Here is a 26,841-nt window from a genome sequence, read left to right as displayed (position 1 = left end):
GTGAGAGACACCATCACAAATAGACACCCCAGTGCTGACGCTGTGTCCTGCTGTGAGACACCGTCACAAATATACACCCCAGTGCTGAAGCTGTGTCCTGCTGTGAGAGACACCGTCACAAATATACATCCCAGCGCTGACGCTGTGTCCTGCGGTGAGAGACACCGTCACATATATACACCCCAGTACTGAAGCTGTGTCCTGCTCTGAGACACCATCACAAATATACACCCCAGAGCAGAAGCTGTGCCCTGCTGTGAGAGACACCGTCACAAATATACACCCCAGCGCTGAAGCTGTGTCCTGCTGTGAGACACCGTCACAAATATAAACCCCAGTGCTGATGCTGTGTCCTGTTGTGAGAGACACCGTCACAAATATACACCCCAGTGCTGAAGCTGTGTCCTGCGGCAAGAGACACCATCACAAATATACACCCCAGTGCTGAAGCTGTGTCATGCGGTGAGAGACACCGTCACAAATATACAGCCCAGTGCTGAAGCTGTGTCCTGCGGTGAGAGACGCCATCACAAATATACACCCCAGAGCTGATGCTGGGTCCTGCGGTGAGACACCGTCAAAAATATACACCCCAGTGCTGCAGCTGTGTCCTGCGGTGAGAGACAACGTCACAAATATACACCCCAGTGCTGAAGCTGTCCCCTGCGGTGAGAGACACCATCACAAATATACACCCCAGTGCTGAAGTTGTGACCTGAGGTGAGAGACGCCATCACAAATATACACACCAGTGCTGACGCTGTGTCCTGCGATGAGAGACACCGTCACAAATATACACCCCAGTGCTGAAGCTGTGTCCTGCGGTGAGACGCCATCACAAATATACACCCCAGTAATGAAGTTGTGCCCTGCTGTGAGAGAACCCATCACAAATATACACCCCAGTGCTGACGCTGTGTCCTGTGGTTGGACACCGTCACAAATATACACCCAGTGCTGAGGCTGTGTCCTGCTGTGAGAGACACCGTCACAAATATACACACCAGTGCTGACGCTATGACCAGCGGCGAGAGACACCGTCACAAATATACATCCCAGCGCTGACGCTGTGTCCCGCGGGGAGAGACACCGTCACAAGTAGACAGCCCAGTGCTGAGGCTGTGTCCTGCGGGGAGAGACACCGTCACAAATAGACACCCCAGTGCTGACGCTGTGTCCTGTGGTTAGACACCGTCACAAATATACACCCAGTGCTGACGCTGTGTCCTGCTGTGAGAGACACCGTCACAAATATACACACCAGTGCTGACGCTGTGTCCTGCGGGGAGAGACACCGTCACAAATAGACACCCCAGTGCTGACGCTGTGTCCTGCTGTGAGACACCATCACAAATATACACCCCAGTTCTGAAGCTGTGTCCTGCGGTGAGAGACACCGTCACAAATATACACACCAGTGCTGACGCTGTGTCCTGCGGCGAGAGACACCGTCACAAATATACATCCTAGCGCTGACGCTGTGTCCTGCGGGGAGAGACACCGTGACAAATATACACCCCAGTGCTGACGCTGTGTCCTGCTGTGAGACACCGTCACAAATATACACCCCAGTGCTGACGCTGTGTCCTGCGGCGAGAGACACCGTCACAAATATACATCCCAGCCCGGACGCTGTGTCCTGCAGGCAGAGACACCGTCACAAGTAGACACCCCAGTGCTGAGGCTGTGTCCTGCTGTGAGACACCATCACAAATATACACCCCAGTGCTGAAGCTGTGTCCTATTGTTAGACACCGTCACAAATATACACCCCAGTGCTGAAGCTGTGTCCTGGGGTGAGAGACACCGTCACAAATATACACCCCAGTGGTGACGCTGTGTCCTGCGGTGAGAGACACTGTCACAAATATACACCCCAGTACTGAAGCTGTGTCCTGCGGTGAGAGACACCATCACAAATATACGCCGCAGTGCTGAAGCTGTGTCCTGAGGTGAGACGCCATCACAAATATACACCCCAGTGCTGAAGCTGTGTCCTGCGGTGAGAGACACCGTCACAAATATACGCCGCCGTGCTGAAGCTGTGTCCTTCTGTGAGAGACACCGTCACAAATATATACCCCAGTGCTGAAGCTGTGTCCTGCGATGAGGGACACTGTCACAAATATACACCCCAGTGCTGAAGCTGTGTCCTGCGGTGAGAGACACCGTCACAAATATACACCCCAGTGCTGAAGCTGTGTCCTGCTGTGAGAGACACCGTCACAAATTTACATCCCAGCGCTGACGCTGTGTCCTGCGGTGAGAGACACCGTCACATATATACACCCCAGTACTGAAGCTGTGTCCTGCTGTGAGACACCATCACAAATATACACCCCAGTGCTGAAGCTGTGTCCTGCGGCGAGAGACACCGTCACAAATATACATCCCAGCGCTGATGCTGTGTCCTGCGGGGAGAGACACCGTCACAAATAGACACCCCAGTGCTGACGCTGTGTCCTGCTGTGAGACACCATCACAAATATACACCCCGTTGCTGAAGCTGTGTCCTGTTGTGAGAGACACCGTCACAAATATACACCCCAGTGCTGAAGCTGTGTCCTGCGGTGAGAGACACCGTCACAAATATACACCCCACTGCTGAAGCTGTGTCCTGCGGTGAGAGACACCGTCACAAATATACACCCAGTGCTGAAGCTGTGTCCTGCTGTGAGACTCCATCACAAATATACACCCCAGTGCTGAAGCTGTGTCCTGCGGTGAGATGCCATCACAAATATACACCCCAGTGCTGAAGCTGTGTCCTGCTGTGAGAGACACCGTCACAAATACACACCCCAGTGCTGACGCTGTGTCCTATGGTTAGACACTGTCACAAATAGACACCCCAGTACTGAAGCTGTGTCCTAGGTGAGAGACACCATCAGAAATATACACCCCAGTGCTGAAGCTGTGTCCTGCGGTGAGAGACACTGTCACAAATATACACCCCAGTGCTGACGCTGTGTCCTGCGGTGAGAGACACCGTCACAAATACACACCCCAGTGCTGACGCTGTGTCCTGCAGTGAGAGACACCGTCACAAATATACATCCCAGCGCTGACGCTGTGTCCTGCGGGGAGAGACACCGTCACAAATAGACACCCCAGTGCTAACGCTGTGTCCTGCTGTGAGACACCGTCACAAATATACACCAGAGTGCTGAAGCTGTGTCCTGCGGCAAGAGACACCGTCACAAATATACATCACAGCGCTGATGCTGTGTCCTGCGGGGAGAGACACCGTCACAAGTAGACACCCCAGTGCTGAGGCTGTGTCCTGCTGTGAGACACCATCACAAATATACACCCCAGTGCTGAGGCTGTGTCCTGCTGTGAGACACCATCACAAATATACACCCCAGTGCTGAAGCTGTGTCCTGCAGTCAGAGACACCGTCACAAATATACACCCCAGTGGTGACGCTGTGTCCTGCTGTGAGACACCGTCACAAATATAAACCCCAGTGCTGATGCTGTGTCCTGTTGTGGGAGACACCGTCACAAATATACACCCTAGTGCTGAAGCTGTGCCCTGCGGTGAGAGACAACGCCACAAATATACAACCCAGTGCTGAAGCTGTGTCCTGCGGTGAGAGACACCATCACAAATAGACACCCCAGTGCTGACGCTGTGTCCTGCTGTGAGACACCGTCACAAATATACACCCCAGTGCTGAAGCTGTGTCCTGCTGTGAGAGACACCGTCACAAATATACACCCCAGTGCTGAAGCTGTGTCCTGCGGCAAGAGACACCATCACAAATATACACCCCAGTGCTGAAGCTGTGTCATGCGGTGAGAGACACCGTCACAAATATACAGCCCAGTGCTGAAGCTGTGTCCTGCGGTGAGAGACGCCATCACAAATATACACCCCAGAGCTGATGCTGGGTCCTGCTGTGAGACACCGTCACAAATATACACCCCAGTGCTGAAGCTGTCCCCTGCGGTGAGAGACGCCATCACAAATATACACCCCAGTGCTGAAGTTGTGACCTGAGGTGAGAGACGCCATCACAAATATACACACCAGTGCTGACGCTGTGTCCTGCGGTGAGAGACACCGTCACAAATATACACCAAGTGCTGAAGCTGTGTCCTGCGGTGAGACGCCATCACAAATATACACCCCAGTGCTGAAGTTGTGTCCTGCTGTGAGAGACACCATCACAAATATACACCCCAGTGCTGACGCTGTGTCCTGTGGTTAGACACCGTCACAAATAGACACCCCAGTGCTGAGGCTGTGTCCTGCTGTGAGAGACACCGTCACAAATATACACACCAGTGCTGACGCTATGACCAGCGGCGAGAGACACCGTCACAAATATACATCCCAGCGCTGACGCTGTGTCCTGCGGGGAGAGACACCGTCACAAGTAGACAGCCCAGTGCTGAGGCTGTGTCCTGCGGTGAGACGCCATCACAAATATACACCCCAGTGCTGAAGTTGTGCCCTGCTGTGAGAGACACCATCACAAATATACACCCCAGTTTTGACGCTGTGTCCTGTGGTTAGACACCGTCACAAATATACACCCAGTGCTGACGCTGTGTCCTGCTGTGAGAGACACCGTCACAAATATACACACCAGTGCTGACGCGGTGTCCTGCGGGGAGAGACACCGTCACAAATAGACACCCCAGTGCTGACGCTGTGTCCTGCTGTGAGACACCATCACAAATATACACCCCAGTACTGAAGCTGTGTCCTGCGGCGAGAGACACCGTCACAAATATACATCCTAGCGCTGACGCTGTGTCCTGCGGGGAGAGACACCGTGACAAATATACACCCCAGTGCTGACGCTGTGTCGTGCTGTGAGACACCGTCACAAATATACACCCCAGTGCTGACGCTGTGTCCTGCGGCGACAGACACCATCACAAATATACATCCCAGCCCTGACGCTGTGTCCTGCGGGCAGAGACACCGTCACAAGTAGACACCCCAGTGCTGAGGCTGTGTCCTGCTGTGAGACACCATCACAAATATACACCCCAGTGCTGACGCTGTGTCCTGCGGCGAGAGACACCGTCACAAATATACACCCCAGCGCTGACGCTGTGTCCTGCGGTGAGAGACACCGTCACAAATATACACCCCAGTGCTGATGCTGTGTCCTGCTGTGAGACACCATCACAAATATACACCCCAGTGCTGAAGCTGTGTCCTCCGGTGAGAGACACCGTCACAAATATACACCCCAGTGCTGAAGCTGTACTGCTGTGAGAGACACCGTCACAAATATACACCCCAGTGCTGAGCTGTGTCCTGTGGTTAGACACTGTCACAAATATACACCCCAGTGCTGAAGCTGTGCCCTGCTGTGAGACACTGTCACAAATATAAACCCAAGAGCTGAAGCTGTGTCCTGCTGTGAGAGACACCGTCACAAATATACACCCCAGAGCTGAAGCTGTGTCCTGCGGGGAGAGACACCGTCACAAGTAGACAGCCCAGTGCTGAGGCTGTGTCCTGCGGTGAGACGCCATCACAAATATACACCCCAGTGCTGAAGTTGTGCCCTGCTGTGAGAGACACCATCACAAATATACACCCCAGTTTTGACGCTGTGTCCTGTGGTTAGACACCGTCACAAATATACACCCAGTGCTGACGCTGTGTCCTGCTGTGAGAGACACCGTCACAAATATACACACCAGTGCTGACGCGGTGTCCTGCGGGGAGAGACACCGTCACAAATAGACACCCCAGTGCTGACGCTGTGTCCTGCTGTGAGACACCATCACAAATATACACCCCAGTACTGAAGCTGTGTCCTGCGGCGAGAGACACCGTCACAAATATACATCCTAGCGCTGACGCTGTGTCCTGCGGGGAGAGACACCGTGACAAATATACACCCCAGTGCTGACGCTGTGTCGTGCTGTGAGACACCGTCACAAATATACACCCCAGTGCTGACGCTGTGTCCTGCGGCGACAGACACCATCACAAATATACATCCCAGCCCTGACGCTGTGTCCTGCGGGCAGAGACACCGTCACAAGTAGACACCCCAGTGCTGAGGCTGTGTCCTGCTGTGAGACACCATCACAAATATACACCCCAGTGCTGACGCTGTGTCCTGCGGCGAGAGACACCGTCACAAATATACACCCCAGCGCTGACGCTGTGTCCTGCGGTGAGAGACACCGTCACAAATATACACCCCAGTGCTGATGCTGTGTCCTGCTGTGAGACACCATCACAAATATACACCCCAGTGCTGAAGCTGTGTCCTCCGGTGAGAGACACCGTCACAAATATACACCCCAGTGCTGAAGCTGTACTGCTGTGAGAGACACCGTCACAAATATACACCCCAGTGCTGAGCTGTGTCCTGTGGTTAGACACTGTCACAAATATACACCCCAGTGCTGAAGCTGTGCCCTGCTGTGAGACACTGTCACAAATATAAACCCAAGAGCTGAAGCTGTGTCCTGCTGTGAGAGACACCGTCACAAATATACACCCCAGAGCTGAAGCTGTGGACTGCTGTGAGAGACACCGTCACAAATATACACCCCAGAGCTGAAGCTGTCCTGCTGTGAGAGACACTGTCACAAATATACACCCCAGTGCTGACGCTGTGTCCTGCGGTGAGAGACAACGCCACAAATATACACCCCAGTGCTGAAGCTGTGTCCTGCGGTGAGAGACACCGTCACAAATATACACCCCAGTGCTGAAGCTGTCCTGCTGTGAGAGACACCGTCACAAATATACACCCCAGTGCTGAGCTGTGTCCTGTGGTTAGACACTGTCACAAATATACACCCCAGTGCTGAAGCTGTGCCCTGCTGTGAGACACTGTCAGAAATACAAACCCCAGAGCTGAAGCTGTGTCCTGCTGTGAGACACCGTCACAAATATACACTCCAGTGCTGAAGCTGTGTCCTGCTGTGAGAGACACCGTCACAAATATACACCCCAGAGCTGAAGCTGTGTCCTGCTGTGAGAGACACCGTCACAAATATACACCCCAGAGCTGAAGCTGTGTCCTGCTGTGAGAGACACCGTCACAAATATACACCCCAGCGCTGAAGCTGTGTCCTGCTGTGAGACACCGTCACAAATGTAAACCCCAGTGCTGATGCTGTGTCCTGTTGTGAGAGACACGTCACAAATATACAATCTAGTGCTGAAGCTGTGTCCTGCGGCAAGAGACACCATCACAAATATACACCCCAGTGCTGAAGCTGTGTCCTGCGGTGAGAGACGCCATCACAAATATACACCCCAGTGCTGAAGCTGTGTCCTGCGGTGAGAGACGCCATTCACAAATATACACCCCAGTGCTGAAGTTGTGACCTGAGGTGAGAGACGCCATCACAAATATACACACCAGTGCTGACGCTGTGTCCTGCGGCGAGAGACACCGTCACAAATATACAGCCAGTGCTGAAGCTGTGTCCTGCGGTGAGAGACACCATCACAAATATACACCCAGTGCTGAAGCTGTGTCCTGCGGTGAGACGCCATCACAAATATACACCCCAGTGCTGAAGTTGTGTCCTGCGGTGAGAGACACCGTCACAAATATACGCCGCCGTGCTGAAGCTGTGTCCTGCTGTGAGAGACACAGTCAAAAATATATACCCCAGTGCTGAAGCTGTGTCCTGCGATGAGGGACACTGTCACAAATATACACCCCAGTGCTGAAGCTGTGTCCTGCGGTGAGAGACCCCGTCACAAATATACACCCCAGTGCTGAAGCTGTCCTGCTGTGAGAGACTCCGTCACAAATATACACCCCAGTGCTGAGCTGTGTCGTGTGGTTAGACACTGTCACAAATATACACCCCAGAGCTGAAGCTGTGTCCTGCTGTGAGAGACACCGTCACAAATATACACCCCAGCGCTGAAGCTATGTCCTGCTGTGAGACACCGTCACAAATATACACCCCAGTGCTGACGCTGTGTCCTGCAGTGAGAGACACCGTCACAAATATACACCCCAGTGCTGAAGCTGTCCTGCTGTGAGAGACACCGTCACAAATATACACCCCAGTGCCGACGCTGTGTCCTGCGGTGAGAGACAACGCCACAAATATACACCCCAGTGCTGAAGCTGTGTCCTGCGGTGAGAGACACCATCACAAATAGACACCCCAGTGCTGAAGCTGTCCTGCTGTGAGAGACACCGTCACAAATATACACCCCAGTGCTGACGCTGTGTCCTGCGGTGAGAGACAACGCCACAAATATACACCCCAGTGCTGAAGCTGTGTCCTGCGGTGAGAGACACCGTCACAAATATACACCCCAGTGCTGAAGCTGTCCTGCTGTGAGAGACACCGTCACAAATATACACCCCAGTGCTGAGCTGTGTCCTGTGGTTAGACACTGTCACAAATATACACCCCAGTGCTGAAGCTGTGCCCTGCTGTGAGACACTGTCAGAAATATAAACCCCAGAGCTGAAGCTGTGTCCTGCTGTGAGAGACACCGTCACAAATATACACCCCAAAGCTGAAGCTGTTTCCTGCTGTGAGACACCGTCACAAATATACACCCCAGTGCTGAAGCTGTGCCCTGCGGTGAGAGACAACGCCACAAATATACACCCCAGTGCTTAAGCTGTGTCCTGCGGTGAGAGACACCATCACAAATAGACACCCCAGTGCTGACGCTGTGTCCTGCTGTGAGACACCGTCACAAATATACACCCCAGTGCTGAAGCTGTGTCCTGCTGTGAGAGACACCGTCACAAATATACATCCCAGCGCTGACGCTGTGTCCTGCGGTGAGAGACACCGTCACATATATACACCCCAGTACTGAAGCTGTGTCCTGCTGTGAGACACCATCACAAATATACACCCCAGAGCAGAAGCTGTGCCCTGCTGTGAGAGACACCGTCACAAATATACACCCCAGCGCTGAAGCTGTGTCCTGCTGTGAGACACCGTCACAAATATAAACCCCAGTGCTGATGCTGTGTCCTGTTGTGAGAGACACCGTCACAAATATACACCCCAGTGCTGAAGCTGTGTCCTGCGGCAAGAGACGCCATCACAAATATACACCCCAGTGCTGAAGCTGTGTCATGCGGTGAGAGACACCGTCACAAATATACAGCCCAGTGCTGAAGCTGTGTCCTGCGGTGAGAGACGCCATCACAAATATACACCCCAGAGCTGATGCTGGGTCCTGCTGTGAGACACCGTCAAAAATATACACCCCAGTGCTGCAGCTGTGTCCTGCGGTGAGAGACGTCACAAATATACACCCCAGTGCTGAAGCTGTCCCCTGCGGTGAGAGACGCCATCACAAATATACACCCCAGTGCTGAAGTTGTGACCTGAGGTGAGAGACGCCATCACAAATATACACACCAGTGCTGACGCTGTGTCCTGCGATGAGAGACACCGTCACAAATATACACCCCAGTGCTGAAGCTGTGTCCTGCGGTGAGACGCCATCACAAATATACACCCCAGTAATGAAGTTGTGCCCTGCTGTGAGAGACACCATCACAAATATACACCCCAGTGCTGACGCTGTGTCCTGTGGTTAGACACCGTCACAAATCGACACCCCAGTGCTGAGGCTGTGTCCTGCTGTGAGAGACACCGTCACAAATATACACACCAGTGCTGACGCTATGACCAGCGGCGAGAGACACCGTCACAAATATACATCCCAGCGCTGACGCTGTGTCCTGCGGGGAGAGACACCGTCACAAGTAGACACCCCAGTGCTGACGCTGTGTCCTGTGGTTAGACACCGTCACAAATATACACCCAGTGCTGACGCTGTGTCCTGCTGTGAGACACCCCGTCACAAATATACACACCAGTGCTGACGCTGTGTCCTGCGGGGAAAGACACCGTCACAAATAGACACCCCAGTGCTGACGCTGTGTCCTGCTGTGAGACACCATCACAAATATACACCCCAGTACTGAAGCTGTGTCCTGCGGTGAGAGACACCGTCACAAATATACACACCAGTGCTGACGCTGTGTCCTGCGGCGAGAGACACCGTCACAAATATACATCCTAGCGCTGACGCTGTGTCCTGCGGGGAGAGACACCGTGACAAATATACACCCCAGTGCTGACGCTGTGTCCTGCTGTGAGACACTGTCACAAATATACACCCCAGTGCTGACGCTGTGTCCTGCGGCGACAGACACCGTCACAAGTAGACACCCCAGTGCTGAGGCTGTGTCCTGCTGTGAGACACCATCACAAATATACACCCCAGTGCTGAGGCTGTGTCCTGCTGTGAGACACCGTCACAAATATACACCCCAGTGCTGAAGCTGTGTCCTGCGGTGAGAGACACCGTCACCAATATACACCCCAGTGGTGACGCTGTGTCCTGCGGTGAGAGACACTGTCACAAATACACACCCCAGTACTGAAGCTGTGTCCTGCGGTGAGAGACACCATCACAAATATACGCCGCAGTGCTGAAGCTGTGTCCTGAGGTGAGACGCCATCACAAATATACACCCCAGTGCTGAAGCTGTGTCCTGCGGTGAGAGACACCGTCACAAATATACGCCGCCGTGCTGAAGCTGTGTCCTTCTGTGAGAGACACCGTCACAAATATATACCCCAGTGCTGAAGCTGTGTCCTGCGATGAGGGACACTGTCACAAATATACACCCCAGTGCTGAAGCTGTGTCCTGCGGTGAGAGACACCGTCACAAATATACACCCCAGTGCTGAAGCTGTGTCCTGCTGTGAGAGACACCGTCACAAATATACATCCCAGCGCTGACGCTGTGTCCTGCGGTGAGAGACACCGTCACATATATACACCCCAGTACTGAAGCTGTGTCCTGCTGTGAGACACCATCACAAATATACACCCCAGTGCTGAAGCTGTGTCCTGCGGCGAGAGACACCGTCACAAATATACATCCCAGCGCTGATGCTGTGTCCTGCGGGGAGAGACACCGTCACAAATAGACACCCCAGTGCTGACGCTGTGTCCTGCTGTGAGACACCATCACAAATATACACCCCTTTGCTGAAGCTGTGTCCTGTTGTGAGAGACACCGTCACAAATATACACCCCAGTGCTGAAGCTGTGTCCTGCGGTGAGAGACACCGTCACAAATATACACCCCACTGCTGAAGCTGTGTCCTGCGGTGAGAGACACCGTCACAAATATACACCCAGTGCTGAAGCTGTGTCCTGCTGTGAGACTCCATCACAAATATACACCCCAGTGCTGAAGCTGTGTCCTGCGGTGAGATGCCATCACAAATATACACCCCAGTGCTGAAGCTGTGTCCTGCTGTGAGAGACACCGTCACAAATACACACCCCAGTGCTGACGCTGTGTCCTATGGTTAGACACTGTCACAAATAGACACCCCAGTACTGAAGCTGTGTCCTAGGTGAGAGACACCATCAGAAATATACACCCCAGTGCTGAAGCTGTGTCCTGCGGTGAGAGACACTGTAACAAATATACACCCCAGTGCTGACGCTGTGTCCTGCGGTGAGAGACACCGTCACAAATACACACCCCAGTGCTGACGCTGTGTCCTGCGGTGAGAGACACCGTCACAAATATACATCCCAGCGCTGACGCTGTGTCCTGCGGGGAGAGACACCATCACAAATAGACACCCCAGTGCTAACGCTGTGTCCTGCTGTGAGACACCGTCACAAATAGACACCAGAGTGCTGAAGCTGTGTCCTGCGGCAAGAGACACCGTCACAAATATACATCACAGCGCTGATGCTGTGTCCTGCGGGGAGAGACACCGTCACAAGTAGACACCCCAGTGCTGAGGCTGTGTCCTGCTGTGAGACACCATCACAAATATACACCCCAGTGCTGAAGCTGTGTCCTATTGTTAGACACCGTCACAAATATACACCCCAGTGCTGAAGCTGTGTCCTGCGGTGAGAGACACCGTCACAAATATACACCCCAGCGCTGACGCTGTGTCCTGTGGTGAGAGACACCGTCACAAATATAAACCCCAGTGCTGAAGCTGTGTCCTGCTGTGAGAGACACCATCACAAATATACATCCCAGCGCTGACGCTGTGTCCTGCGGGGAGAGACACCGTCACAAATAGACACCCCAGTGCTGAGGCTGTGTCCTGCTGTGAGACACCGTCACAAATATACACCCCAGAACTGAAGCTGTGTCCTGCGGTGGGAGACACCGTCACAAATATACACCCCAGTGCTGAAGCTGTGTCCTGTGGGGAGAGACACCGTCAGAAATAGACACCCCAGTGCTGACGCTGTGTCCTGCTGTGAGAGACACCGTCACAAATATACATCCCAGCGCTGACGCTGTGTCCTGCGGGGAGAGACACCGTCACAAGTAGACAGCCCAGTGCTGAGGCTGTGTCCTGCTGTGAGACACCGTCACAAATATACACCCCAGAACTGAAGCTGTGTCCTGCGGTGGGAGACACCGTCACAAATATACACCCCAGTGCTGAAGCTGTGTCCTGTGGGGAGAGACACCGTCACAAATAGACACCCCAGTGCTGACGCTGTGTCCTGCTGTGAGACACCGTCACAAACATACACCCCAGTGCTGACGCTGTGTCCTGCGGCGAGAGACACCGTCACAAATATACATCCCAGCGCTGACGCTGTGTCCTGCGGGGAGAGACACCGTCACAAGTAGACAGCCCAGTGCTGAGGCTGTGTCCTGCTGTGAGACACCATCACAAATATACACCCCAGTGCTGACGCTGTATCCTGCGGCGAGAGACACCTTCACAAATATACACCCCAGCCCCTGACGCTGTGTCCTGCGGTGAGAGACACCGTCACAAATATACATCCCAGCGCTGACGCTGTGTCCTGTGGGGAGAGACACCGTCACAAATAGACACCCCAGTGCTGACGCTGTGTCCTGCTGTGAGACACCGTCACAAACATACACCCCAGTGCTGACGCTGTGTCCTGCGGCGAGAGACACCGTCACAAATATACATCCCAGCGCTGACGCTGTGTCCTGCGGGGAGAGACACCGTCACAAGTAGACAGCCCAGTGCTGAGGCTGTGTCCTGCTGTGAGACACCATCACAAATATACACCCCAGTGCTGACGCTGTGTCCTGCGGCGAGAGACACCTTCACAAATATAAACCCCAGCCCTGACGCTGTGTCCTGCGGTGAGAGACACCGTCACAATTATACACCCAGTGCTGATGCTGTGTCCTGCTGTGAGACACCATCACAAATATACACCCCAGTGCTGAAGCTGTGTCCTCTGGTGTGAGACACCGTCACAAATATACACCCCAGTGCTGAAGCTGTGTCCTGCGGTGAGAGACACCGTCACAAATATACACCCCAGTGCTGACGCTGTGTCCTGCGGTGAGAGACACTGTCACAAATATACACCCCAGTACTGAAGCTGTGTCCTGCGGTGAGAGACACCATCACAAATATACGCCGCAGTGCTGAAGCTGTGTCCTGAGGTGAGACGCCATCACAAATATACACCCCAGTGCTGAAGCTGTGTCCTGCGGTGAGAGACACTGTCACAAATATACACCGCCGTGCTGAAGCTGTGTCCTTCTGTGAGACACCGTCACAAATATATACCCCAGTGCTGAAGCTGTGTCCTGCGATGAGGGACACTGTCACAAATATACACCCCAGTGCTGAAGCTGTGTCCTGCGGTGAGAGACACCGTCACAAATATACACCCCAGTGCTGAAGCTGTGTCCTGCTGTGAGAGACACCGTCACAAATATACATCCCAGCGCTGACGCTGTGTCCTGCGGTGAGAGACACCGTCACATATATACACCCCAGTACTGAAGCTGTGTCCTGCTGTGAGACACCATCACAAATATACACCCCAGTGCTGAAGCTGTGTCCTGCGGCGAGAGACACAGTCACAAATATACATCCCAGTGCTGATGCTGTGTCTTGCGGGGAGAGACACCGTCACAAATAGACACCCCAGTGCTGACGCTGTGTCCTGCTGTGAGACACCGTCACAAATATACACCCCGTTGCTGAAGCTGTGTCCTGTTGTGAGAGACACCGTCACAAATATACACCCCAGTGCTGAAGCTGTGTCCTGCGGTGAGAGACACTGTCACAAATATACACCCAGTGCTGAAGCTGTGTCCTGCTGTGAGACTCCATCACAAATATACACCCCAGTGCTGAAGCTGTGTCCTGCGGTGAGATGCCATCACAAATATACACCCCAGTGCTGAAGCTGTGTCCTGCTGTGAGAGACACCGTCACAAATACACACCCCAGTGCTGACGCTGTGTCCTGTGGTTAGACACTGTCACAAATAGACACCCCAAGTACTGAAGCTGTGTCCTAGGTGAGAGACACCATCAGAAATATACACCCCAGTGCTGAAGCTGTGTCCTGCGGTGAGAGACACTGTCACAAATATACACCCCAGTGCTGACGCTGTGTCCTGCGGTGAGAGACACCGTCACAAATACACACCCCAGTGCTGACGCTGTGTCCTGCGGTGAGAGACACCGTCACAAATATACATCCCAGCGCTGACGCTGTGTCCTGCGGGGAGAGACACCGTCACAAATAGACACCCCAGTGCTGACGCTGTGTCCTGCTGTGAGACACCGTCACAAATATACACCCCAGTGCTGACGCTGTGTCCTGCGGCGAGAGACCGTCACAAATATACATCCCAGCGCTGACGCTGTGTCCTGCGGGGAGAGACACCGTCACAAATAGACACCCCATTGCTGAGGCTGTGTCCTGCTGTGAGACACCGTCACAAATATACACCCCAGTGCTGAGGCTGTGTCCTGCAGCGAGAGACACCGTCACAAATATACACCCCAGCGCTGACGCTGTGTCCTGTGGTGAGAGACACGTCACAAATATACACCCCAGTGCTGACGCTGTGTCTCGCGGCGAGAGACACCGTCACAAATATACATCCCAGGGCTGACGCTGTGTCCTGCGGGGAGAGACACGGTCACAAATAGACACCCCAGTGCTGATGCTGTGTCCTGCTGTGAGACACCATCACAAATATACACCCCAGTGCTGAAGCTGTGTCCTCTGGTGTGAGACACCATCACAAATATACACCCTAGTGCTGAAGCTGTGTCCTATTGTTAGACACAATCACAAATATACACCCAAGTACTGAAGCTGTCCTGCGGTGAGACACCATCACAAATATACACCCCAGTGCTGAAGCTGTGTCCTGCGGTGAGAGACACTGTCACAAATATACACCCCAGTGCTGAAGCTGTGTCCTGCGGTGAGAGACACCATCACAAATAAACGCCGAAGTGCTGAAGCTGTGTCCTGCGGTGAGACGCCATCCAAATATACACCCCAGTGCTGAAGCTGTGTCCTGCGGTGAGAGACACCGTCACCAATATACGCCGCCGTGCTGAAGCTGTGTCCTGCTGTGAGAGACACCGTCACAAATATACACCCCAGTACTGAAGCTGTGTCCTGCGGTGAGAGACACCGTCACAAATATACACACCAGTGCTGACGCTGTGTCCTGCGGCGAGAGACACCGTCACAAATATACATCCTAGCGCTGACGCTGTGTCCTGCGGGGAGAGACACCGTGACAAATATACACCCCAGTGCTGACGCTGTGTCGTGCTGTGAGACACCGTCACAAATATACACCCCAGTGCTGACGCTGTGTCCTGCGGCGACAGACACCGTCACAAATATACATCCCAGCCCTGACGCTGTGTCCTGCGGGCAGAGACACCGTCACAAGTAGACACCCCAGTGCTGAGGCTGTGTCCTGCTGTGAGACACCATCACAAATATACACCCCAGTGCTGACGCTGTGTCCTGCGGCGAGAGACACCGTCACAAATATACACCCCAGCGCTGACGCTGTGTCCTGCGGTGAGAGACACCGTCACAAATATACACCCCAGTGCTGATGCTGTGTCCTGCTGTGAGACACCATCACAAATATACACCCCAGTGCTGAAGCTGTGTCCTCTGGTGTGAGACACCATCACAAATATACACCCTAGTGCTGAAGCCGTGTCCTATTGTTAGACACCGTCACAAATATACACCCCAGTGGTGAAGCTGTGTCCTGCGGTGAGAGACACTGTCACAAATATACACCCCAGTGCTGACGCTGTGCCCTGCGGTGAGAGACACCGTCACAAATATACACCCCAGTGCTGAAGCTGTGTCCTATCGTTAGACACCGTCACAAATAGACACCCCAGTGCTGACGATGTGTCCTGCTGTGAGACACCGTCACAAGTATACACGCCAGTGCTGACGCTGTGTCCTGCGGCGAGAGACACCGTCACAAATGTACATCACAGCGCTGACGCTGTGTCCTGCGGGGAGAGACACCGTCACAAATAGACACCCCATTGCTGAGGCTGTGTCCTGCTGTGAGACACCGTCACAAATATACACCCCAGTGCTGACGCTGTGTCCTGCGGCGAGAGACACCGTCACAAATATACACCCCAGCGCTGACGCTGTGTCCTGTGGTGAGAGACACCGTCACAAATATAAACCCTAGTGCTGAAGCTGTGTCCTGCTGTGAGAGACACCGTCACAAATATACATCCCAGCGCTGACGCTGTGTCCTGCGGGGAGAGACACCGTCACAAATAGACACCCCAGTGCTGAGGCTGTGTCCTGCTGTGAGACACCGTCACAAATATACACCCCAGAACTGAAGCTGTGTCCTGCGGTGGGAGACACCGTCACAAATATACACCCCAGTGCTGAAGCTGTGTCCTGTGGGGAGAGACACCGTCAGAAATAGACACCCCAGTGCTGACGCTCTGTCCTGCTGTGAGAGACACCGTCACAAATATACATCCCAGCGCTGACGCTGTGTCCTGCGGGGAGAGACACCGTCACAAGTAGACAGCCCAGTGCTGAGGCTGTGTCCTGCTGTGAGACACCGTCACAAATATACACCCCAGAACTGAAGCTGTGTCCTGCGGTGGGAGACACCGTCACAAATATACACCCCAGTGCTGAAGCTGTGTCCTGTGGGGAGAGACACCGTCACAAATAGACACCCCAGTGCTGACGCTGTGTCCTGCTGTGAGACACCGTCACAAACATACACCCCAGTGCTGACGCTGTGTCCTGCGGCGAGAGACACCGTCACAAATATACATCCCAGCGCTGACGCTGTGTCCTGCGGGGAGAGACACCGTCACAAGTAGACAGCCCAGTGCTGAGGCTGTGTCCTGCTGTGAGACACCATCACAAATATACACCCCAGTGTTGACGCTGTGTCCTGCGGCGAGAGACACCTTCACAAATATACACCTCAGCCCTGACGCTGTGTCCTGCGGTGAGAGACACCGTCACAAATATACATCACAGCGCTGACGCTGTGTCCTGTGGGGAGAGACACCGTCACAAATAGACACCCCAGTGCTGACGCTGTGTCCTGCTGTGAGACACCGTCACAAACATACACCCCAGTGCTGACGCTGTGTCCTGCGGCGAGAGACACCGTCACAAATATACATCCCAGCGCTGACGCTGTGTCCTGCGGGGAGAGACACCGTCACAAGTAGACAGCCCAGTGCTGAGGCTGTGTCCTGCTGTGAGACACCATCACAAATATACACCCCAGTGCTGACGCTGTGTACTGCGGCGAGAGACACCTTCACAAATATACACCCCAGCCCTGACGCTATGTCCTGCGGTGAGAGACACCGTCACAAATATACACCCAGTGCTGATGCTGTGTCCTGCTGTGAGACACCATCACAAATATACACCCCAGTGCTGAAGCTGTGTCCTCTGGTGTGAGACACCATCACAAATATACACCCCAGTGCTGAAGCTGTGTCCTATTGTTAGACACCGTCACAAATATACACCCCAGTGCTGAAGCTGTGTCCTGCGGTGAGAGACACCGTCACAAATATACACCCCAGTGCTGACGCTGTGTCCTGCGGTGAGAGACACTGTCACAAATATACACCCCAGTACTGAAGCTGTGTCCTGCGGTGAGAGACACCATCACAAATATACGCTGCAGTGCTGAAGCTGTGTCCTGAGGTGAGACGCCATCACAAATATACACCCCAGTGCTGAAGCTGTGTCCTGCGGTGAGAGACACTGTCACAAATATACACCGCCGTGCTGAAGCTGTGTCCTTCTGTGAGACACCGTCACAAATATATACCCCAGTGCTGAAGCTGTGTCCTGCGATGAGGGACACTGTCACAAATATACACCCCAGTGCTGAAGCTGTGTCCTGCGGTGAGAGACACCGTCACAAATATACACCCCAGTGCTGAAGCTGTGTCCTGCTGTGAGAGACACCGTCACAAATATACATCCCAGCGCTGACGCTGTGTCCTGCGGTGAGAGACACCGTCACATATATACACCCCAGTACTGAAGCTGTGTCCTGCTGTGAGACACCATCACAAATATACACACCAGTGCTGAAGCTGTGTCCTGCGGCGAGAGACACAGTCACAAATATACATCCCAGTGCTGATGCTGTGTCCTGCGGGGAGAGACACCGTCACAAATAGACACCCCAGTGCTGACGCTGTGTCCTGCTGTGAGACACCGTCACAAATATACACCCCGTTGCTGAAGCTGTGTCCTGTTGTGAGAGACACCGTCACAAATATACACCCCAGTGCTGAAGCTGTGTCCTGCGGTGAGAGACACTGTCACAAATATACACCCAGTGCTGAAGCTGTGTCCTGCTGTGAGACTCCATCACAAATATACACCCCAGTGCTGAAGCTGTGTCCTGCAGTGAGATGCCATCACAAATATACACCCCAGTGCTGAAGCTGTGTCCTGCTGTGAGAGACACCGTCACAAATACACACCCCAGTGCTGACGCTGTGTCCTGTGGTTAGACACTGTCACAAATAGACACCCCAGTACTGAAGCTGTGTCCTAGGTGAGAGACACCATCAGAAATATACACCCCAGTGCTGAAGCTGTGTCCTGCGGTGAGAGACACTGTCACAAATATACACCCCAGTGCTGACGCTGTGTCCTGCGGTGAGAGACACCGTCACAAATACACACCCCAGTGCTGACGCTGTGTCCTGCGGTGAGAGACACCGTCACAAATATACATCCCAGCGCTGACGCTGTGTCCTGCGGGGAGAGATACCGTCACAAATAGACACCCCAGTGCTGACGCTGTGTCCTGCTGTGAGACACCGTCACAAATATACACCCCAGTGCTGACGCTGTGTCCTGCGGCGAGAGACACCGTCACAAATATACATCCCAGCGCTGACGCTGTGTCCTGCGGGGAGAGACACCGTCACAAATAGACACCCCATTGCTGAGGCTGTGTCCTGCTGTGAGACACCGTCACAAATATACACCCCAGTGCTGAGGCTGTGTCCTGCAGCGAGAGACACCGTCACAAATAAACACCCCAGCGCTGACGCTGTGTCCTGTGGTGAGAGACACGTCACAAATATACACCCCAGTGCTGACGCTGTGTCTCGCGGCGAGAGACACCGTCACAAATATACATCCCACCGCTGACGCTGTGTCCTGCGGGGAGAGACACGGTCACAAATAAACGCCGAAGTGCTGAAGCTGTGTCCTGCGGTGAGACACCATCACAAATAGACACCCCAGTGCTGAAGCTGTCCTGCTGTGAGAGACACTGTCACAAATATACACCCCAGGGCTGACGCTGTGTCCTGCGGTGAGAGACAACGCCACAAATATACACCCCAGTGCTGAAGCTGTGTCCTGCGGTGAGAGACACCGTCACAAATATACACCCCAGTACTGAAGCTGTCCTACTGTGAGAGACACCGTCACAAATATACACCGCAGTGCTGAGCTGTGTCCTGTGGTTAGACACTGTCACAAATATACACCCCAGTGCTGAAGCTGTGCCCTGCTGTGAGACACTGTCACAAATATAAACCCCAGAGCTGAAGCTGTGTCCTGCTGTGAGAGACACCGTCACAAATATACACCCCAGTGCTGAAGCTGTGTCCTGCTGTGAGACACTGTCACAAATATACACCCCAGCGCTGAAGCTGTGTCCTGCTGTGAGACACCGTCACAAATATAAGCCCCAGTGCTGATGCTGTGTCCTGTTGTGAGAGACACCGTCACAAATATACACCCCAGTGCTGAAGCTGTGCCCTGCTGTGAGAGACACCGTCACAAATATACACCCCAGTGCTGAAGCTGTGTCCTGCGGTGAGAGACACCGTCACAAATATACAGCCCAGTGCTGAAGCTGTGTCCTGCGGTGAGAGACGCCATCACAAATATACACCCCAGAGCTGATGCTGGGTCCTGCTGTGAGACACCGTCAAAAATATACATCCCAGTGCTGCAGCTGTGTCCTGCGGTGAGAGACACCGTCACAAATATACACCCCAGTGCTGAAGCTGTGTCCTGCGGTGAGAGACGCCATCACAAATATACACCCCAGTGCTGAAGTTGTGACCTGAGGTGAGAGACACCATCACAAATATACACACCAGTGCTGACGCTGTGTCCTGCGGCGAGAGACACCGTCACAAATATACACCCAGTGCTGAAGCTGTGTCCTGCGGTGAGAGACACCATCACAAATATACACCCAGTGCTGAAGCTGTGTCCTGCGGTGAGACGCCATCACAAATATACACCCCAGTGCTGAAGTTGTGCCCTGCTGTGAGAGACACCGTCACAAATATAAACCCCAGTGCTGACGCTGTGTCCTGTGGTTAGACACCGTCACAAATAGACACCCCAGTGCTGAGGCTGTGTCCTGCTGTGAGAGACACCGTCACAAATATACACACCAGTGCTGACGCTGTGTCCTGCGGGGAGAGACACCGTCACAAATAGACACCCCAGTGCTGATGCTGTGTCCTGCTGTGAGACACCATCACAAATATACACCCCAGTACTGAAGCTGTGTCCTGCGGTGAGAGACACAGTCACAAATATACACACTAGTGCGGACGCTGTGTTCTGCGGCAAGAGACACCGTCACAAATATACATCCCAGCCCTGACGCTGTGTCCTGCGGGGAGAGACACCGTCACAAGTAGACACCCCAGTGCTGAGGCTGTGTCCTGCTGTGAGACACCATCACAAATATACACCCCAGTGCTGACGCTGTGTCCTGCGGCGAGAGACACCGTAACAAATATACACCCCAGCGCTGACGCTGTGTCCTGCGGTGAGAGACACCGTCACAAATATACACCCCAGTGCTGATGCTGTGTCCTGCTGTGAGACACCATCACAAATATACACCCCAGTGCTGAAGCTGTGTCCTCTGGTGTGAGACACCATCACAAATATACACCCTAGTGCTGAAGCCGTGTCCTATTGTTAGACACCGTCACAAATATACACCCCATTGCTGAAGCTGTGTCCTGCGGTGAGAGACACTGTCACAAATATACACCCCAGTGCGGACGCTGTGCCCTGCGGTGAGAGACACTGTCACAAATATACACCCCAGTGCTGAAGCTGTGTCCTATTGTTAGACACCGTCACAAATAGACACCCCAGTGCTGACGCTGTGTCCTGCTGTGAGACACCGTCACAAGTATACACGCCAGTGCTGACGCTGTGTCCTGCGGCGAGAGACACCGTCACAAATGTACATCACAGCGCTGAAGCTGTGTCCTGCGGGGAGAGACACCGTCACAAATAGACACCCCATTGCTGAGGCTGTGTCCTGCTGTGAGACACCGTCACAAATATACACCCCAGTGCTGACGCTGTGTCCTGCGGCGAGAGACACCGTCACAAATATACACCCCAGCGCTGACGCTGTGTCCTGTGGTGAGAGACACCGTCACAAATATAAACCCCAGTGCTGAAGCTGTGTCCTGCTGTGAGAGACACCGTCACAAATATACATCCCAGCGCTGACGCTGTGTCCTGCGGGGAGAGACACCGTCACAAATAGACACCCCAGTGCTGAGGCTGTGTCCTGCTGTGAGACACCGTCACAAATATACACCCCAGAACTGAAGCTGTGTCCTGCGGTGAGAGACACCGTCACAAATATACACCCCAGTGCTGAAGCTGTGTCCTGCGGTGAGAGACACCGTCACATATACACCCCAGTACTGAAGCTGTGTCCTGCTGAGAGAGACACCGTCACAAATATACACCCCGTTGCTGAAGCTGTGTCCTGTTGAGAGAGACACCGTCACAAATATACACCCCAGTGCTGAAGCTGTGTCCTGCGGTGAGAGACACCGTCAGAAATATACACCCAGTGCTGAAGCTGTGTCCTGCTGTGAGACGCCATCACAAATATACACCCCAGTGCTGAAGATGTGTCCTGCGGTGAGACGCCATCACAAATATACACCCCAGTGCTGAAGTTGTGTCCTGCTGTGAGAGACACCGTCACAAATAGACACCCCAGTGCTGAAGTTGTGTCCTGCTGTGAGAGACACCGTCACAAATAGACACCCCAGTGCTGAGGCTGTGTCCTGCTGTGAGAGACACCGTCACAAATATACACCCCAGTACTGAAGCTGTGTCCTGCGGTGAGAGACACCGTCACAAATATACACAGCAGTGCTGACGCGGTGTCCTGCGGCGAGAGACACCGTCACAAATATACATCCCAGCGCTGACGCTGTGTCCTGCGGGGAGAGACACCGTCACAAATAGACACCCCAGTGCTGACGTAGTGTCCTGCTGTAAGACACTGTCACAAATATACACCCCAGTGCTGACGCTGTGTCCTGCGGCGAGAGACACCGTCACAAATATACATCCCAGCGCTGATGCTGTGTCCTGCGGGGAGAGACACCGTCACAAATAGACACCCCAGTGCTGACGCTGTGTCCTGCTGTGAGACACCGTCACAAGTATACACGCCAGTGCTGACGCTGTGTCCTGCGGCGAGAGACACCGTCACAAATGTACATCCCAGCGCTGACGCTGTGTCCTGCGGGGAGAGACACCGTCACAAATAGACACCCCATTGCTGAGGCTGTGTCCTGCTGTGAGACACCGTCACAAATATACACCCCAGTGCTGACGCTGTGTCCTGCGGTGAGAGACACCGTCACAAATATACACCCCAGCGCTGACGCTGTGTTCTGTGGTGAGAGACACCGTCACAAATATAAACCCCAGTGCTGAAGCTGTGTCCTGCTGTGAGAGACACCGTCACAAATATACATCCCAGCTCTGACGCTGTGTCCTGCGGGGAGAGACACCGTCCCAAATAGACACCCCAGTGCTGAGGCTGTGTCCTGCTGTGAGACACCGTCACAAATATACACCCCAGTACTGAAGCTGTGTCCTGCGGTGAGAGACACCATCACAAATATACACCCCAGTGCTGAAGCTGTGTCCTCTGGTGTGAGACACCATCACAAATATACACCCCAGTGCTGAAGCTGTGTCCTATTGTTAGACACCGTCACAAATATACACCCCAGTGCTGAAGCTGTGTCCTGCGGTGAGAGACACCGTCACAAATATACACCCCAGTGCTGACGCTGTGTCCTGCGGTGAGAGACACTGTCACAAATATACACCCCAGTACTGAAGCTTTGTCCTGCGGTGAGAGACACCATCACAAATATACACCCCAGTGCTGAAGCTGTGTCCTGCGGTGAGAGACACTGTCACAAATATACACCCCAGTGCTGACGCTGTGTCCTGCGGTGAGAGACACCATCACAAATATACACCCCAGTGCTGAAGCTGTGTCCTATTGTTAGACACCATCACAAATAAACGCCGAAGTGCTGAAGCTGTGTCCTGCGGTGAGACACCATCACAAACAGACACCCCAGTGCTGAAGCTGTCCTGCTGTGAGAGACACCGTCACAAATATACACCCCAGTGCTGACGCTGTGTCCTGCGGTGAGAGACAACGCCACAAATATACACCCCAGTGCTGAAGCTGTGTCCTGCGGTGAGAGACACTGTCACAAATATACACCCCAGTACTGAAGCTGTCCTGCTGTGAGAGACACCGTCACAAATATACACCGCAGTGCTGAGCTGTGTCCTGTGGTTAGACACTGTCACAAATATACACCCCAGTGCTGAAGCTGTGCCCTGCTGTGAGACACTGTCACAAATATAAACCCCAGAGCTGAAGCTGTGTCCTGCTGTGAGAGACACCGTCACAAATATACACCCCAGAGCTGAAGCTGTGTCCTGCTGTGAGACACCGTCACAAATATACACCCCAGCGCTGAAGCTGTGTCCTGCTGTGAGACACCGTCACAAATATAAGCCCCAGTGCTGATGCTGTGTCCTGTTGTGAGAGACACCGTCACAAATATACACCCCAGTGCTGAAGCTGTGCCCTGCTGTGAGACACTGTCACAAATATACACCCCAGAGCTGAAGCTGTGTCCTGCTGTGAGAGACACCGTCACAAATATACACCCCAGAGCTGAAGCTGTGTCCTGCTGTGAGAGACACCGTCACAAATATGCACCCCAGCGCTGAAGCTGTGTCCTGCTGTGAGACATCGTCACAAATATAAACCCCAGTGCTGATGCTGTGTCCTGTTGTGAGAGACACCGTCACAAATATACACCCCAGGTCTGAAGCTGTGTCCTGCGGCAAGAGACACCGTCACAAATATACACCCCAGTGCTGAAGCTGTGTCCTGCGGTGAGAGACACCGTCACAAATATACAGCCCAGTGCTGAAGCTGTGTCCTGCGGTGAGAGACGCCATCACAAATATACACCCCAGAGCTGATGCTGGGTCCTGCTGTGAGACACCGTCAAAAATATACACCCCAGTGCTGCAGCTGTGTCCTGCGGTGAGAGACGTCACAAATATACACCCCAGTGCTGAAGCTGTCCCCTGCGGTGAGAGACGCCATCACAAATATACACCCCAGTGCTGAAGTTGTGACCTGAGGTGAGAGACGCCATCACAAATATACACACCAGTGCTGACGCTGTGTCCTGCGATGAGAGACACCGTCACAAATATACACCCCAGTGCTGAAGCTGTGTCCTGCGGTGAGACGCCATCACAAATATACACCCCAGTAATGAAGTTGTGCCCTGCTGTGAGAGACACCATCACAAATATACACCCCAGTGCTGACGCTGTGTCCTGTGGTTAGACACCGTCACAAATCGACACCCCAGTGCTGAGGCTGTGTCCTGCTGTGAGAGACACCGTCACAAATATACACACCAGTGCTGACGCTATGACCAGCGGCGAGAGACACCGTCACAAATATACATCCCAGCGCTGACGCTGTGTCCTGCGGGGAGAGACACCGTCACAAGTAGACACCCCAGTGCTGACGCTGTGTCCTGTGGTTAGACACCGTCACAAATATACACCCAGTGCTGACGCTGTGTCCTGCTGTGAGACACCCCGTCACAAATATACACACCAGTGCTGACGCTGTGTCCTGCGGGGAAAGACACCGTCACAAATAGACACCCCAGTGCTGACGCTGTGTCCTGCTGTGAGACACCATCACAAATATACACCCCAGTACTGAAGCTGTGTCCTGCGGTGAGAGACACCGTCACAAATATACACACCAGTGCTGACGCTGTGTCCTGCGGCGAGAGACACCGTCACAAATATACATCCTAGCGCTGACGCTGTGTCCTGCGGGGAGAGACACCGTGACAAATATACACCCCAGTGCTGACGCTGTGTCCTGCTGTGAGACACTGTCACAAATATACACCCCAGTGCTGACGCTGTGTCCTGCGGCGACAGACACCGTCACAAGTAGACACCCCAGTGCTGAGGCTGTGTCCTGCTGTGAGACACCATCACAAATATACACCCCAGTGCTGAAGCTGTGTCCTATTGTTAGACACCGTCACAAATATACACCCCAGTGCTGAAGCTGTGTCCTGCGGTGAGAGACACCGTCACCAATATACACCCCAGTGGTGACGCTGTGTCCTGCGGTGAGAGACACTGTCACAAATACACACCCCAGTACTGAAGCTGTGTCCTGCGGTGAGAGACACCATCACAAATATACGCCGCAGTGCTGAAGCTGTGTCCTGAGGTGAGACGCCATCACAAATATACACCCCAGTGCTGAAGCTGTGTCCTGCGGTGAGAGACACCGTCACAAATATACGCCGCCGTGCTGAAGCTGTGTCCTTCTGTGAGAGACACCTTCACAAATATATACCCCAGTGCTGAAGCTGTGTCCTGCGATGAGGGACACTGTCACAAATATACACCCCAGTGCTGAAGCTGTGTCCTGCGGTGAGAGACACCGTCACAAATATACACCCCAGTGCTGAAGCTGTGTCCTGCTGTGAGAGACACCGTCACAAATATACATCCCAGCGCTGACGCTGTGTCCTGCGGTGAGAGACACCGTCACATATATACACCCCAGTACTGAAGCTGTGTCCTGCTGTGAGACACCATCACAAATATACACCCCAGTGCTGAAGCTGTGTCCTGCGGCGAGAGACACCGTCACAAATATACATCCCAGCGCTGATGCTGTGTCCTGCGGGGAGAGACACCGTCACAAATAGACACCCCAGTGCTGACGCTGTGTCCTGCTGTGAGACACCATCACAAATATACACCCCTTTGCTGAAGCTGTGTCCTGTTGTGAGAGACACCGTCACAAATATACACCCCAGTGCTGAAGCTGTGTCCTGCGGTGAGAGACACCGTCACAAATATACACCCCACTGCTGAAGCTGTGTCCTGCGGTGAGAGACACCGTCACAAATATACACCCAGTGCTGAAGCTGTGTCCTGCTGTGAGACTCCATCACAAATATACACCCCAGTGCTGAAGCTGTGTCCTGCGGTGAGATGCCATCACAAATATACACCCCAGTGCTGAAGCTGTGTCCTGCTGTGAGAGACACCGTCACAAATACACACCCCAGTGCTGACGCTGTGTCCTATGGTTAGACACTGTCACAAATAGACACCCCAG

Source organism: Pleurodeles waltl, chromosome 11 (genome assembly GCF_031143425.1).
Source record: "Pleurodeles waltl isolate 20211129_DDA chromosome 11, aPleWal1.hap1.20221129, whole genome shotgun sequence".
NCBI lineage: Eukaryota > Metazoa > Chordata > Amphibia > Caudata > Salamandridae > Pleurodeles > Pleurodeles waltl.
This window is presented reverse-complemented; position numbering follows the sequence as displayed.